An 18,059-nucleotide genomic window follows, 5' to 3' on the forward strand; every position below is an offset into this window, starting at 1 on the left:
CTGACCTCCCTTCCAGGCCCCTGAGTCCCAGCCTCAAGCATCCCATGGCCCACAGAATGTCTCCCTGATGACAGAGATGCCTCAGACTCAACAGGTCCCCTGTAAGCCTGCACCCCAGGGGGTGGTATCAGATAGACTCCAGCCTCTCCTGGGGTTGAAGACTCAGGCAAGAGGTCTGGGCCAGACAGAGATTTGTGGGGGTCAACAGGGGAGGGGATGAGGTCACCATGGAAGAAAAGCAGGTCAAACAGGAAGACAGTCAACGATGGACTCTGAGACCTGTACACTGAAGACGCAGCTGGAGCCCGAGACGGAACCCAGACAAAAAGCGGCACAAGGCTCCCCTCATCACGAATCCCCCAGCTCTCCTGTCTCCCATCCAGACTCCAGGCTCTGCCCAGGGGGGATGTCTCCACAGGGCAAGCCCCTCATAGACATCCTGCTGACATGCCCCTGGTGACTCCCCATTACCTCAGCTACATTCCTCAAGTCACAGGACCTACCCTAGAGTGGTGACTTGTGGTGGCCCCCAAACTTAGCTACAAAGCAAAACTCTGCTCTCTCTCTCTCTCTCTCCTCACCCTCCAAGACCAGGAACAGAGGTCACCATCTCTGTGAAGTCTGCCTTGACCTCCTCCCCTACCCAGCAAACTGGAGCATTAAGCACCAGGATGGACAGAATGTGGAAAGCCATTTCATTCTTCAATACGCAGAGACATCAAGTCTGAGTTTGGGGCTCATTGATCTCTAACGCTTTCTGATGGGTGCTCAGGTCTCTTTTTTAACAAAGAGAAAGCCAAATCAGGACCCACAGATTTCTGGCTATCCAGCCCAATTTAACTGCCTCACTCTGTTTACAACGCCTTTGTTTTCTCAGTTACCTTCTGCTTGTTGTGCATAATACTGGAGTTTCCTTTAGTTACTGATTGGGCAGTGCATTCATTAACAGCTGTTCATTGAGCTCTGCATTAGTTTCCTATGGATGCTGTACCAAATCGCCACAAACGGTGGGGCTTACGACCACAGAAATGTATTCCCTGACAGTTCTGGAGGCCAGAGCTACGAAAAGAGTCGCATAGGGCTAAGATCAAAGTGTGGCCGGATCATGCACACCATAGAGGCTTCAGGTGGGAATCTGTCCTCTTGCCTTTTCTGGCTCCTGAAATTGTATTCCTCGTTGCCTGGCCCCTTTGTCCATCTTCAGAGCCAGCAGAGCAGTGTCCTGCTCTAATTTTCACATTGTCTTCTTTTATTTTTAAAATATCCACTGATTTACTTTTGACTCGGCTGGCTCTTCATTGCAGAGCAAGGGCTTTCTCCAGTCACAGCGAGTCGGGGCTACTCTCCAGTTGCCGTGCACAGGCCTCTCATTGTGGTGGCGTCTCTTATTGCAGAGCACGGGCTGTAGGGCACGCGGGCTACAGTAGCTGCCGCTCCAGGGCTCCAGAGCTCCAGAGGTCAGTGGATGTCGTGCACGGGCTTAGCTGTCTCGCAGCAGGCAGGACCTTCATGGACCAGGGATGGAACGCTTGTCACCTGCATCACAAGGTGTATTGTTAAGCCCTGGACCAACAGGGAAGCCCATCATGTTGTCTTCTGTTGCTGCCAAATCTTCCCCTTTTTTTTTTTTTTAATAGAGATACTTGTGATTACATTTCGGATCACCTGGAGACCCCAAGATAGTCTCCCCATCTCAAGATTCCTAACTTAATCATATCTGCAAAGGCTCCGTGTGCCATGGAGGTGACATTCACAGGTTCCAAGGAGTCGGACACGGGCATCTTGGGGCTGTTATTCAGCCTCCCTCAGCTGCTTACTCTTCTGCCAAGCAGCACTGTAGGAGCTGGGGACACATGTGTGGGGCAAGCAGATAAAGCTCCCTGCCCATGTGGACCTCACCCCCTCCTGAGGAAGAGCAGACCCAGAAACAATCTGTGTAAGAAGTGAGTACAAAGGATTGCACGTCAGAGGGTGAGAAGTGCTATGGAAAGAAGAAAATGTACTGCAGGGTAGAGAGGGTCTGGGAGTCCAGGGGCAGACAGAGGGGCCAGGCTGGGAGTTACGTGGTCAGGGGAGACCTCTGGGCAAGGGTATTATCTGAACAACTTGAGGGAGTCATTCATATCTGAGAAAACAATGTTTCAGGCAGAGGGACATGTCAGAGGTGATGGAGCGGTTTTCTTTTAGTTCATTTGGTTATTATTTAGATTCTAGTTTCTTTTTGGCTCTGTTGCGTCTTTGTCACAGGGCTCGGGCTCTTTTCTGGGTGCAGTGCATGGGGCCTTCTCTACTTGCAGCACTTGGGATTTTCCTTGTGGCATGCAGGCTTAATTGCCCTGAGACATGGGGGATTTTGTTCCATGACCAGGGATCAAACCTACGTCTCTTGCATTGGAGGGCAGATTCTTAACCACTGGACCACCACGGAAAGCCAAGGAGGCCAGCCATGCATTGTGTGATTCCATTTATGTGAAGTACTCAGAATAAGTAAATCCATGGAGACAAAGTAGGTTGCTGGGGGGAGGTGGGGGGGTGGGGGATGACTGCTCAGGGGGTCCAAGATCTCCTTTCAGGGGTAAAGAAAATGTTTGGAGATAGACAGGAGTGAACATGCTGAGTGCTACTGAACGGTGCACTTTAAAATGCTGAATGTCATGTTACATGAATTGTATCTCAAAAAAAATAAGGCAAAAAACTTTAGTTGAATTAAGAGAGTGAGTTGGGGCTTCCCTGGTGGCTCAGTGGTAAAGAATCCACCTGTCATTGCAGACGACACGGGTTCAATCCCTGGTTCAGGAAGATCCGACAGGCCACGCGGCAACTAAGCCCGTGTGTCACAAGTACTGAGCTGCAACTACTGAGCCCGTACGCCACAACTGCTGAAGCCCGTGTGCCCTAGAGCCTGTCCTCTGAAACAAGAGAAGTCACTGCAATGAGAAGCTCACGCACTGCAACAAAGCATAGTCCCTGCTTGAAGCAACTAGAAAGCCCAAGCTCAGCCACAAAGACCCAGCCAAAACAAGTAAAAGCGTGAGTTGACTTAAAGGAAAACAGTAAGAGAGACTACAAAGAAAAGCAGGAGGCACTGGCCACAGAAATCAGGATAACAGAAACTTCTGGGGAGGGGGTGGCAGGAGTGGAGCTGATCAGAGGCCTACAGGGCATGAGGAGAACTGGCTGGTGGTGGTCCCCTCTTCAGCAGGGGCTCAAACACTGGTGTTTGCACTCCTATTTTTAAAAACTGCATACATGTTCTATGCATATCTTTCTAGTGCAGGATTCTGCATATTTTTTAAAATCTCAGAAAACAAAATAGTGAGTGGGCAGTGACAAAGGTAGCACATGGATGTTAATAGCATCCTCGATCAACTCTGAATATTCATCGGAAGGACTGACGCTGAAGGTGAAGCACCCGTAGTTTGGCCACCTGATGCGAAGAGCTGACTCGTTATAAAAGATCCTGATGCTGGGAAAGATGGAAGGGAAAAGGAGAAGAGGGTGGCAGAGGACGAGATGGTTAGATATCCTCACCAACTCAATGAAGGTGAATTTGAGCAAACTCCGGGAGACAGCGGAGGACAGAGTTGTCTGGCACACCGCAGTCCATGGGGTCACTCAGAGTCGGACAAGACTTAGCAATTCAACAACAGTAACAAAGCTTTGTAGTGTTCCATGAAATGCCCCCAAGGACAATTATCTGCCTCTGTGCCTCCCTCCTCCACTGAGACAGCTCGGGAGACTGCCAGCGAGGCATCCCCAGGGTGTGTGTCATATGTGTGAAGTGACTTCAGTCTCGTCCAACTCTTTGCGACTGTATGGACAGTAGCCCACCTGGGGGGTTTCTCTGCCTGCGGGGTTCTCCAGGCAAGAATACTGGAGTGGGCAGCCATGCCCTCCTCCAGGGGATCTTCCCGACCCAGGGATCAAACCAGGGTCTCTTATGTCTCCTGTGTTGGCAGGCATGTTCTTTACCACCAGCGCCACCTGGGGACCTTCCTCCAGGGTGGGTGTACTGAAACGGCACCCCTGCCAGGCCCAGCTCTAGCCCACGCTCTGGCCCACCTCCTACCTCCCAGGAAACCAGGAAATTGTTCCAGCTCTTTCTTTCCAGGGGCAGGACCAACCCAGGGTGGAAAAAGGGCGTTATCAGCAGGATTCCTGGGTGCTCTAATTGCAGGCTGAGGGCTGAAGGAGCCTCATTCATTGCGCACCCAGCTGGAGCTGGAAGGAGCCGGAGGAGGAGGTGGAATGGAAGCCAGTTGTTACCGGGCCTTCCCTTCCTCCAGGAACACTCCCAGAGCAATCTTCCCAGCCACATCCGCTCACATCTCTGGCCAGACCTGCAAGTGTTTGTTTGACAAATTCTATTTAACAGCTCTGCTTGTTGACCAACTACACATACTCAGGAATCTGACAGTTGTCTTTTGTTCCTTTAAAATAACATTAGCAAAAATACAGATTTGTATTCATACAAAAGTAATAAAGATTGTGTAAGGAATTTGGCACAAGTTCTAAAAACCTAATTTACATTGGGTTGAGAAAATTTTGGCTCACCTAACTGGAAATGTGTTTTCAGCTTCAGGTACAGTTGGATCCAGAAACTCCAGTGATAAGATCAGAACCCTCACTTCCTGCCTCTCTGCGCTTTCCTTCATGTTAGCTCCATTCTCAGACACACTCCTGCTATAGAGTGGAAGTCCCACATATAAGCTCCATCTCTCACACCCCCAAAAGGAAGAAAGCTTCTTTCTTACAACTCTTAAAAAAAAAAAAACCCAAAATTATTTAATGGTCTTGCATTGGACATACTTGAGTCTTGGGTCTTTTCTCAAACCAATCGCTGTAACCAAAGAGATGAAATACAATGACTGTCCAGGCCTGGATTGTGTTACTCCTGTATTAGAGGAGCATCCTCCCTTCAAAAACTGTATTGAAAGAGAGTGGAGCAAGGACTGGGGTTGCTTGAGAACCACTAGGGTGCTGCTGTCACAAGAAGGAAGAGAGTACACACAAGCAATAAAAACCCGCTATACACTGTGGAGGGCTTCCCTGGTGGCTCAGACGGTAAAGCATCTGCCTGCATTGTAGGAGACCTGGGTTCAATCCCCAGGTCAGGAAGATCCCCTGGAGAAGGAAATGGCAACCCACTCCAGTACTCTTGCCTGGAAAATTCCATGGATGGAGGAGCCTGGTAGGCTATAGTCCGTGGGATCGCAAAGTCGGACACGACTGAGCGACTTCACTGGTTCATACACTGTGGAAAATTGGATCATTTCAGGAAAGCACAGACAGCAGACAGTAGCCATTAACCCACCATGACAAGCTTCCTCCACAGATCCTCCAGGTTATCACTTCATGTGAGAGGGAACTCGGTCGAGCTGAGGATGATGCCTCAACCCAGCAACACAACAGTGATCCAAGTAAGAAGGTAAGGAAAGAGAAGAAGAGCAAAGGCAGCTTTGGCAAGACCAAAGCTAGTTATCCATGGTCCTGTCAGCCTCCAATGACCAGTACATACCCAGCTCCTCACCAACCTTGGAACAAACTTCTGCCTCCTTCGGTAATGCCACTCACCTATCCACCCATCACCGATTCATTCATCCAGTTATCCATCTACTCATATATCCATCTATTTATCATCATCCACTTAGCTGCTAATTATCTTTCAAGCTCTGAAATCAGACTGGGCTCCTGAGAAATCACCATTCTGGACCACTGGGGCACCTCCATTTAGATGCAGGTCTTGTGGTGGGGAGTGGGGGCCTGGAGAAGGAAATGGCAACCCACTCCAGTATTCTTGCCTGGAGATTTCCATGGACAGAGAAACCCGGTAGGCTGCAGTCCATGGGGTTGAACAAAGAGTCAGATATGACTGAGTGACTGAGCAAGCAAACTGGGGGACCCTCCCTTCATTACCCTGATGAACAATTTTTGGAAATGCACAGACTTTCAGAACACAACCAGAGCCAAGGGGGTGTCCTCATCACTTCTTCCTCCCAACAGCAGAGATGTCAGGAAAGAGGATGATTGGGGAGATCACTAGCTGGTTCTCCAGGTGGAAAATTGGATTTGGATTTCTGGGTCAAAGTTTGAGATCTTGGAAAAATGTTCTAGTCCCTCCTGAGTGATGGGTGTAGTTCAGGGAAACTAAGGGGAAACTATGGTTGCCCTGAGTCAGCTTGCCCCAGAGTTTTTGCACTGAGTCCAAGAAAAAGGAGAAAGAACAAGATCAGTACTTAGGATTGAGTTAATCTATGGCCACAGGAGGGCCCAGCACACAGTCAGGTCAGGAGTCAATCTGTGCTCAGGATCAGTTGAGGGCCAGGTCCAGTTCAAGACTCGGCCTCTGGTCCAGCTGACCTCACTTTGCTCTCAGGCTTCAACGGAGGCTTTGCCTGCAGGCTTTTCTCAAGGTGGACTCACCTTTCCCTGGACCCTCTCTGCCACTTCCCTGCCCCTCCGTCTAGCCTTCTTCCTGTGAAGCTCTTGCACCTGATTTACACCATCACCCACGATGAGCTCTTATTCACATCCCCCTGGAGACTTCAGCCCCTGATGCCCTGTTTTATTCCTCTTTTTTTTAAAAAAAGCGTTTATCTTTATGTATTTATTTATCTGTACTGGATCCTAGTTGTGACATGCAGGGTCTTTAGTTGCTGCATGTGGGATCTACTTCCCTGACCAGGGATTGAACCTGGGCCCCCTGTGTTGGGAGCATGGAGTCTTAGCCACAGGACCACCAGGGCAGTCCTGCCTCATTTGCTTCTTGAATCGGTGCTTTCTCACTTGGACAGATACCCCAGCTCAAAGAGCTACGTAGGCTTCCCCAAAGGAGAGGGCGGGGGGCTATCTTGACTCATTTAAATGAAACGTGCAGATGCATCTAGCTTTGGGCGTGAATGGACTCTGCTGCTCAGTCTTGGGACTTCATCCACCCCTCTCCACTTCATCCATCCCCACTTCCCTGAGCAACTTGCTGCTTCTCAAGACCACCTCTCTCCACACAGTGGGAAGATGGCCTCTGACACCCACCCTCACCTCCCCAAGCCTATATTGGTTTGACAGTTCATTCATGTCAAAGAAAATGAGATTCTCCTTCCCCAGCTATACATATGCCAAACTCACCAAGGGACTCTGGTCCCGCTTGGGCCACGTGCCTATTATCAAGTCCAAGCCCATTCTGCTCACCACACGAGAGGCCAATGAAACTGAGAGACGAGGGGTTGAGGCAGAGAATACAACTTTATTCAGGGAGCTGGCTGACCAAGAAGATGTCAAGTTAGCGCCTCAAAATAACCATCTTATCAGGGTCTGGATGCCAGATTCTTTTTATAGAGAGATGGGTGGAGGGAGGTGAGAGAGCAAGGTAAACTGACTCTTTGTGACACCATGGACTATAGCCCGCCAGGGTCCTCTGTCCATGAGACTTACCAAGCAAGAATACTGGAGTGGGTTGCCATTTCCTTCTCCAGGGGATCTTCCTGACCCAGGTATAGAACCTGAGTCTCTCGCATCTCCCACACTGGCGAGCAGATTTTTTTACAACTAGCACCACCTGGGAAGCCCTGAAGCAAAGTAAAAAGGCCATTAGTCTTGCAGACATCTTCTAGAATGACAAGCCTCAGGCAGGGGATGTGTTCATAATCTCTTCCTTCCTGCTACCTACAGGTTGACAGGGTTCTGAACAAAGGCATTTTAATTTAACAGTCTGATAGAGGGGCAGGAGTTTCTGAGGCCAGCCATTCTGTATGATTATAATAACAAAAGCAATGAAAAGCAAGTCAAAGAAACGGTCCCAACATGGAGCCAGAATTGGCTTTTTTTTTTTTTTTTTGCAACATGCCCACCTCTGAACCAGTCACTATGGCTACAGGATGGTACACTCCAGTTGGCCACATGTGTGTGCACATACCCACCCCCAGGAAGCATGAGTTCCATCAAACTCACATGGATCCCCAAAGGATGGTGACTGAGCAAACAAGCCTAGATCCTCACCTTGAGCAAAGTTGATGTGAAAAACTGACTCATTGGAAAAGACCCCACTGTTGGGAAAGATTGAAGGCAGGAGGGGACAACAGAGGATGAGATGGTTGGATGGCATCACTGGCTCGATGGGCATGAGTTTGAGTAAGCTCTGGGAGTTGGTGATGGACAGGGAAGCCTGGCGTGCTGCAGTCCATGGGGTCGCAGAGTCGGACACGACTGAGCAACTGAACTGAACTGAACAGATGGTAATAGTGGTTAATTCACACAATGCTTCTCAAATTCTGACATGCCAATGATTCACTTGGGGATCATATTTAAAACGCAGATGCTAATTTCTTAGGTCTGGAGTGAGGTATGCTATACTAACCAGCTCCCAGCTGAGGCTGATGCTGCCGGTCATCAGAGCATATTTTAAGCAGCCAGAGCTTAGTCATCTTTTACTTCGGTGTTCCTCCAACTTCCCTTCAGGGAAAAGCCACCTGGGGTCACTTGTTAAATGAAAAGGTTTTCAAGTCTCTTTCCTGGTTTGGGTTGGAGGCACAGAGACTTGGATTCTAGCACGTTCCTAGTGACCCTTATCTCCCAGGACGCTTGGGAAATACTGCTATCTCATGGTTGCCTGGTCGCATGACGCAGGCTTTGGCTTCCAGACCTTCTCTGTCATCCACAAGCTCCACATTTTCCCCACCCCTCCTCAGGTGAGCTGGCCCCTACCTCCCAAAGAAACCCACCTCAGCATTTTTGGGCTTCCCTTGTGACTCAGCTGGTAAAGAATCCGCCTGCAATGAGGGAGACCTGGGTTTGATCCCTGGGTTGGGAAGATCCCTGGAGAAGGGAAAGGCTACCCACTCCAGTATTCCACCCTGGAGAATTCCATGGACTGTATAGTCCACAGGTTCGCAGAGTTAGACACAACTGAGTGACTTTCACTTCACTTCACTTCGCTCTTGGAGAAAGAGGCAGCCCGTCCTAAGGTCCCACCTGCCTTCCTCAGGCCCCTTGTTCGATTACAGCTTTTTTCACGCTCATCTTCATCTTCTGCAGTCTGTCTCCTGGGCCCTCCTCTGCCTGTGAAAACTCTCCTATCCTAAAATTCCATTCCTGTAATACCTTACCTCTCTCCTCCCTTCATCACCAAGCTTTGTTTTTCAGTCGTGTCTACATTCTACAAGGTGATCATAGTAGAAAAAGTGATATCTTTATTTTTTAATATATTTACTGAGCAACCTAGATAGCATATTCAAGAGCAGAGACATTACTTTGCCAACTAAGGTCCGTCTCGTCAAGGCTGTGGTTTTTCCAGTAGTCATGTATGGATGTGAGAGTTGGACTGTGAAGAAGGCTGAGCGCTGAAGAATTGATGCTTTTGAAGTGTGGTGTTGGAGAAGACTCTTGAGAGTCCCTTGGAATGCAAGGAGATCCAACCGGTCCATTCCGAAGGAGATCAGCCCTGGGATTTCTTTGGAAGGAATGGTGCTAAAGCTGAAACTCCAGTACTTTGGCCACCTCATGTGAAGAGCTGACTCATTGGAAAAGACTCTGATGCTGGGAGGGATTGGGGGCAGGAGGAGAAGGGGACGACCGAGGATGAGATGGCTGGATGGCATCAGTGACTCGATGGACGTGGGTCTGAGTGAACTCTGGGAGTTGGTGATGGACAGGGAGGCCTGGCGTGCTGCGATTCATGGGGTCTCAAAGAGTCGGACACGACTGAGCGACTGAACTGAACTGAACTCCTTTTTTTGACTGCCTTGGGTCTCTGTTGCTGTGCCCAGGCTTTCTCTAGGTGTGGAGAGTGGGGGCTTTTCTCTAGTTGTGGTGCACAGGCTTCTCACTGCAGGAGCTTCTTTCATTCCAGAGCACAGGCCCTGGGCATGTAGAATCTTCCCAGCCCAGGGATTGAACCCATGTCCCCTGCATTGGCAGGTGATTCTTAACCACTCACCATAAGGGAAGTCCTGAAAAAGTGACATTTTTAGTTAACTAAATTTATTTTAAAAACTTTTAAAAAGCTTTTTTATTTTGAAATCATTTTAGATTTACAAGTGAGCCACAAAAAAATAGCACAGAGAGTTCCCATGTACCCTTCATCCAATTTCCCCTAACATGAGCTTCTTAGTGAACACATTGAGTATATTGGTCAAACTTGGAAATTGATGTTGGTTTACTACTATGAACCAGACTAAAAACTTTGATTTCACTAGTTTTCCCACTGATGTCCAAAAAGTATATATATTTAATTATACAAAGCTTACAACTTATCATTTTTTTAATTAAAAAATATAAAAAGAAAAAATTCATAGTCACCAAAAACCACCATCCAGACACGACAGTTAACATTTTATTGTTTCTCCTACCATACTTTACCCATATAAATCCAGTTTTCACAAACATTTGCTCATTCTGCCTTGCTGTGGGCTTTTCCCACTAAACACTATATTGTAAATGGTCTTCCATGTTTAGCTCCAGATCATAATTTTTATTTTTATTAAAATTTTTATTTTAACTTTTTGGTAGGCAATAAAGTTACATGGTTCCAAATTCAAAAGACAGAAAGGGTATTTAGCATGTACCCATATAGATTTAGCAAATCTCCCATAGGACTTCCCTGGCCATCCAGGGGTTAAGAGGCCACCTTCCAGAGCAGGAGAAGCAGGTTCAATCCTTGATCTGGGAACTGAGATCCCCGTGTGCTGCAGGAAAATAAGCCCACAAGTGGCAACTACTGAGCCCTCGAGCTACAGCTACAGGGCCAGCGTGCAGCAATGAAGATCCGGCATGCCACAGTGAAGGCCCAGTGCAGCCAACGAGGTTAATTTTAATAAATAAATCTCCCTGTCACCCCCACTTCCTGCTCACCCAGTTCCTTCTTCTCCCAAATTATTATGCAGATCAAAAAAATGTCAAAGGCTGAAAGCAAATTCTAGGAGGAATAAACCACTATTTTTACTCAGCCAATCCCTTAATAATGTATACTTAATCCATTGATTTACATTATAAAGATACTTTGATTTAATAGCTTTTGTTACCTCCCTTGTCCAGCTATCCAATTATCCCCTTTGGGTAAATTGCTAGTGGAGTGGCCAGGTCAATGAGTTGACACTTGTGGGGAGAGGGGAAGGGCCTTTTGATTTCAAATGGCTTTTTATAAAGATTATGCACCACTTCCTACACCTACGATCACACAGGCTATCCGACGACACCGATCACATAGGCCACAGTGATGTTGGTTTAATCTGTATCTCTTTTGTAAATAGAAAGGTTCAGTTCAGTTCAGTTCAGTTCAGTCGCTCAGTTGTGTCCGACTCTTTGCGACCCCATGAATCGCAGCACGCCAGGCCTCCCTGTCCATCACCATCTCTCGGAGTTCACTCAGACTCACATCCATCGAGTCCATGATGCCATCCAGCCATCTCATCCTCTGTCGTCCCCTTCTCCTCCTGCCCCCAATCCCTCCCAGCATCAGAGTCTTTTCCAGTGAGTCAACTCTTCCCATGAGGTGGCCAAAGTACTGGAGTTTCAGCTTCAGCATCAGTCCTTCCAAAGAAATCCCAGGGCTGATCTCCTTCAGAATGGACTGGTTGGATCTCCTTGCAGTCCAAGGGACTCTCAAGAGTCTTCTCCAACACCACAGTTCAAAAGCATCAATTCTTCGGCACTCAGCCTTCTTCACAGTCCAACTCTCACATCCTTACATGACCACAGGAAAAACCATAGCCTTGACTAGACAGACTTTAGTCGGCAAAGTAATGTCTCTGCTTTTGAATATGCTATCTAGGTTGGTCATAACTTTTCTTCCAAGGAGTAAGAGTCTTTTAATTTCATGGCTGCAGTCACCATCTGCAGTGATTCTGGAGCCCAAAAAAATAAAGTCTGACACTGTTTCCATTGTTTCCCCATCTATTTGCCATGAAGTGATGGGACCAGATGTCATGATCTTCGTTTTCTGAATGTTGAGCTTTAGGCCAACTTTTTCACTCTCCTCTTTCACTTTCATCAAGAGGCTTTTTAGCTCCTCTTCACTTTCTGCCATAAGGGTGGTGTCATCTGCATATCTGAGGTTATTGATATTTCTCCCGACAATCTTGATTCCAGCTTGTGCTTCTTCCAGTCCAGCGTTTCTCATGATGTACTCTGCATAGAAGTTAAATAAGCAGGGTGACAATATACAGCCTTGACATACTCCTTTTCCTATTTGGAACCAGTCTGTTGTTCCATGTCCAGTTCTAACTATTGCTTCCTGACCTGCATACAGATTTCTTACGAGGCAGGTCAGGTGGTCTGGTATTCCCATCTCTTTCAGAATTTTCCACAGTTTATTGTGACCCACACAGTCAAAGACTTTGGCATAGTCAATAAAGCAGAAATAGATGTTTTTCTGGAACTCTCTTGCTTTTTCCATGATCCAGTGGACGTTGGCAATTTGATCTCTGGTTCCTCTGCCTTTTCTAAAACCAGCTTGAACATCAGGGAGTTCACAGTTCACGTATTGCTAAAGCCTGGCTTGGAGAATTTTGAGCATTACTTTACTAGCATGTGAGATGAGTGCAATTGTGCAGTAGTTTGAACATTCTTTGGCATTGCCTTTCTTTGGAATTGGAATGAAATAGAAAGGTTGAGTCATGTTTATTTGGTATCTGTGTGCAGATGAATTTCTTGGAAGATGTCCTCAGATAGCTAACACTCCCACTTCTTCCCTCTCCATTGACTCCTGACAATCTGGGGTCCAACTTCATCCCCCGACCCGCCAAGATTCTCCAGGACAGCATGGCACATAAGCATCCAATCAGTCCCTTCCCATCTTCATCCCATTTAATTTCCCTCTGTTACTGAACATTACAGGAGAGGCTATCTTTAAAAAAAAAATCGGGGTTGTTAGACTCTTTTTTAATCCAGCTTTGTTTATAGAATTCACAATCTTTTGTAGCTAATTTGAGTTTCTAAAGTTTTGTTTATTTATTTGTGACTGTGCTAGGATTCACTGCTGCACGAGCTTTTCTCTAGTTGGGGCAAGCGGGGGCTACTCTCTAGCTGTGTTAAGGGCTCCTCATTGCAGTGGCTTCTCTTGCTGTGGAGCATGGGCTCTAGAATGCAGGCTCAATAGTTATGGTGCACAGGCTTAGTTGCTCCGAGGCATGTGGGTTCGTTCCAGATTAGGGATCGAACCCATGTCTCCTACATTGTCAGGCAGATTCTTAACCACTGAGCCCCCAGGGAAGCCCTCTAGTTTGAGTTTTGACAAACATAGACAGTCATGTAACCACCACCAAGAACATACCATAGAATGTTTCCATCAAGCCAAAAAATTCCTCTCTGCTTCTTTATAGTTAATTCCTCTCCAACCCTAATCCCTGGCAGCCACTGCTCTGCTTTTCATCCCTGTAGTTTGCCTTTTCTTGAATCTTAAATAAACGGTATCATACGGTATTGGAGGTTTTGTTTCTGGATTCTTTTACTTAGCATAGTGCCATTAAGATGCGCCAGTACTGCTCCACGTATTAGTTTGTCCCTTTTTACTTCCCTGTATGGATATACCACAGGGTATATTGTCTATTCATTTCCAAGCTGATAGACTTCTGGGGTGTTTCCAGTTTGGGGCTATTTTGATTCAAGCTGCTAAGATTATTCAAGTACAAATTTTTCTGTGAACATAAAGTTTCTTTGGTAAATCCCTACGAGTGGAATTCTGAGTTACTGTGAGACGTATTTTAATCTTTATAAGAAACTGCCTTGCTGTTTTCCGAGTAGCTATTCCCACCAGCAGCGTAAGAAAACTTCAGCTGGACACATCTTCACCAGCACCTAGGGTGATTCACAGCCCCACAGTGACTGGTTCAGAGCTGAACATGTGACCCAGGGAGGATCAATTAGAATCCCTAGGTGAGTTTGGTATAGGTTAGGGAGGATCTCATTTTCTTTGACATAAATGAGACACCAAAGCAATGTGGGCTTGGGGTGGTATGCTTGGTATTTTCAGTCTTTATAATTCTAGCTGTATGAATAGACTCAAGGTCGTATCTCCTTGTGGTTTAAATTGCATTTCCCTAATGAATGGAGCCTCTTTTCTACTTGCTCATTTGCTACTCATGTCCTTTCTTAAATTTTTTTAATTAAATGAAAATTAGGGTAACAAATGCCCATGGTTTTAAAATAATTCAAAAAGTACAAAAGGGAAAAGTCAATCCCCTTTACATTTCTAATAATGCTGTGGAAACAGATGAGGAAACTGAAGCACAGGTCGCCTTCCCTCAGTTACATACCCAGACAAGGGTGGGGCTGGGAATTATACCAAGGCAGTCTGGCTCCAAAGCCACCCTTACCCACTTTTGCATAAATGATATCACATCCTGTTCTATTCTGCTTCTGACCTTTTCACATCGAAAGATATTGTTAGATATTGTTCCAAATGAGTACTTATTGATCTTCCTTGTTTAATAACCCCATATAGTCCACTGAAATGCATAAATTCCACTAATGATGTGTCATTATTAATTTTGCAAGTCCTCTATTGATGGATATTGAGGTTGTTTGCAAGCCTTTGCTACAACAAATAACGCTGCAGTGAATATCCTTGTACAAACCTCTCCGTACACATAAATAAGCATATCCATCCAGTGGACTCCTAGAAATGGAATTACTAGGCCAAAATGTGTATGTCTTTACTATTTTAGAGTGTCTATATCCCCACGTCCTCTCCAATATGTCATTAAACTTTGCCATTCTTGCCAGTCTGGTAGATTTTTTTTTTTTTTAGTGCTACCTCTTCATTGTTTTATTCAGTTTTTATATTTATTAATTTTTTTGTTTTTGGCTGTGTTGGGTCCTCATTGCAGCATGCAGCTTCTTTGTTGCAGCATATGTGATCTTTCATTGTGGCACGTGGATCGCTCTCCAGCTGAGGCTCCTAGGCTCAGTAGTTGGACTTGGTGGTTGTGGCACACCAGCTTAGTTGCCCTGCAACACGTGGTATCTTATTTCCCCAACCAGGGATTGAACATTCACCCCCTCATTTGAAAGGTGGATTCTTAACCACAGGACCACCGGGAAAGTCCACTCTCCACTGTTTTATGGTGCATTTTTTCATTATGAGTGAAGATGAGTGTGTTTTCATGCCTTTAAAATTCAACTGCATTTCTTGTGATTGCAAAGTCTTCTTAAAATGTGTGGTGGTCTCACATCTGGGCCCTACCTTTCCTCTCACTTCTCTAATTTCTTTTTCTTTCTCCATTTTCTCTGCTGGCTTTCCTTCCTCCACTTTCCCTCTCCAAATGGCAATTCTCTATGGCATTCTCCTTAGTCTTTTTCTTGGTCTACTTTAAACTCTGGGATATCTTGTTCTTGCCCACAGTGGACATTATCTCCTTCTTATTTACAATTCTTATTTTCCATCTTTCTTTTTTTTTTTTTTTTCGGTTGCCCCATGTGGCTTGTGGAATCTTAGTTCCCTGACGAGGGATTGAACTTGGGCCCTCAGCAGTGAAATCATGGTGTCTTAACCAGTGGACCACCAGAGAATTCCTTCATTTTCCATCTTTATATAACACTCTGTGACCTCCAGATCCGCATTTTCAATTGCCTTCTAGACATATCTACCTCATTACCCTTCAAACACCTCCAGAGTCTCTCTGTTCAAAACTGGACTTGGCCCCTTCCCTCTCCAAATATGTTTGTCTTCTCCAAATGTCAACTAGTGGCACCTCCATCTATGCAGTTAGTCAGGCAAAAAAGTTGGAAGTTATTTTGTCTTCACCGTCAATCCAACTAGCCCTAGATGTCGGGCAGGCTTAAAAAGAGAGTTGCTCCAATACACTGAACCAGAGCCATAATTTAAGCATCTACATTTTGAGACAGAGGACTTTATCTATGGCCTTTTCAAACTGCCTTTGGCCTACATTCTTCTCCGCTTGATCCATGATAACTGTTTTATTGCTAAATCTAGATTTTTCAATGATATCAAAGTAACTCCTTTTATCGTTGGACTTTTTCCCGTGGTTAGGTATGGTCAGTGCGTGTTGAGACTTTTTACCTTGTTGAGGTGGCCTTAGGCCTCATCTGCAAGTTCAGCATGTAAGGGAAGACTCAGCTGTTCTGTGGTATATCCCAGTCACAGGGAAACCTGGGGAGGCACAGGTCCATGCAGAGGCCTTTCATCTGCCTGTGGCTGCTATATACCTGCGGCTCTAAGAGACAGCTAAAAATATACTTTCAAACTCGGACAAAAGTTCTGCTCCTCCTATCCCCCTCCCCGAGACATACTGCAAATTTAAAAAGTAAGCCTACAATGTTATGTGACAGCTTGGATGGGAGGGCAGTTTGAGGGAGACTGTATAATACATATATATGTAAGCTGAGTCTCCTTGCTGTTCACCTGAAACTATCACAACATTGTTAATAAGCTATATCCCAATGCTAGAGAAGGCAATGGCACCCCACTCCAGTTCTCTTGCCTGGAAAATCCCAGGGATGGGGGAGCCTGGTAGGCTGCAGTCCATGGAGTCGCTAAGAGTCAGACATGACTGAGCGACTTCACTTTCACTTTTCACTTTCATGCATTGGAGAAGGAAATGGCAACCCTCTCGAGTGTTCTTGCCTGGAGAATCCCAGGGATGGGGGAGCCTGGTGGGCTGCTGTCTGTGGGGTCGCACAGAGTCGGACACAACTGAAGTGACTTAGCAGCATGTCCCAATACAAAATTAAGTTTTTAAAAATAAAATTTAAAAAGGAAGCCTAGACAACAATGCATTGCAACATCGATTATAACTGTAATACTGGTTACATGTTTTAATATTTGCTAGACCTTAGCCTAACGTGTTATACACATGATCTCATTTAACCCTTGCAAGGGCCTACAAAATAGGTACTAGTCTTATTCTCATTTTACAGAAAAGGAAACAGGCTCTGAGAGCTTAAGTAACTTTCTCTGATGCAAAGACCCTAGACTTACAGACTTCACTACACTCCAGCATAGTAGCTTGTTGGCACAGAACTCTAGCCAAGGAGGAATTAGCCACAGACACACTCATGATGGCTTAGCACAACATTGGAGGGACTGCCCGGTTCCCAGCCCCACTGGCTCCTCACCTGAGCCCTGTAGAATAAATTCCTGTTGGCTGCCGTCAGGTGGTTTGCGCTTCAGGCTGACCTCAGGGCATCAGCCCAGGTTAGGAGAGCTCCATTCCCTCTACCCTGGACTTATCTTGCTCCCTGGAGCTGTGGCAAGACTCCACCCACCAACCTTCCAACATTCTTTCTGATCACCAGCTACCATCTCAGGCCCGGTTCCTGGAATATATAATTTGGGGCAGGCACTGTGCTGGAGAAGACTCTTGAGAATCTTCAGCAAAGAGATCAAATCAGTCAATCCTAAAGGAAATCAACCCTGAATACTCATTGGAAGCACTGATGCTGAAGCTCTAATACTTTGGCCACCTGATGCAAGCAGCTGACTCTTTGAGAAAGCCCTTGATGCTGGGAAAGATTGAGGGCAAGAAGAGAAGGGAGTGACAGGATGAGATGCTTGGATAGCATCACCAATTCAACAGACATGAGTCTGCACAAACTCTGAGAGATAGTGAAGGACAGGGAAGCCTGCCTGCTGCAGTCCACGGGGCCACAAATAGTCAGACACAACTGAGCGACTGAACAAGGCCAATTGAGCAGGAGGCAAAAATAGTGCTTAGCACATTTCCACTTGACACAAGGATTTTATAAAAAAAATTTTAAGTGATTTTTTTAATTTTTAAAATTTTTTATTGGAGTATAGTTGATTTACAATGTTTGTTCATTTCCATAAATGAATGAATAGGCACTTCCCAGTGCTCTGTGGCCTACAGTCTACAGGGGAAGACAGATCAGTAAATATAACAGAAGTAGAATTCTAGGTGTGAGTTCTATGACAGGCAGAAAGTGAGAATTTCTAAGAGCACAGCATAGGGCATCTGCTTGAGAGAACTTCCGGATGCATTTCCTAGAGGAAGTGGGGCTTAAGCTGAGGCTGGAGGCATGATTTGGTTAGCCAAGTGAAGGAAGACAGGCAAAGGGGGAATAAGTGGAAAATCTCTATCCACAGAAGG

This window comes from Ovis canadensis, chromosome 24 (genome assembly GCF_042477335.2).
Source record: "Ovis canadensis isolate MfBH-ARS-UI-01 breed Bighorn chromosome 24, ARS-UI_OviCan_v2, whole genome shotgun sequence".
In the NCBI taxonomy this organism is placed as follows: domain Eukaryota; kingdom Metazoa; phylum Chordata; class Mammalia; order Artiodactyla; family Bovidae; genus Ovis; species Ovis canadensis.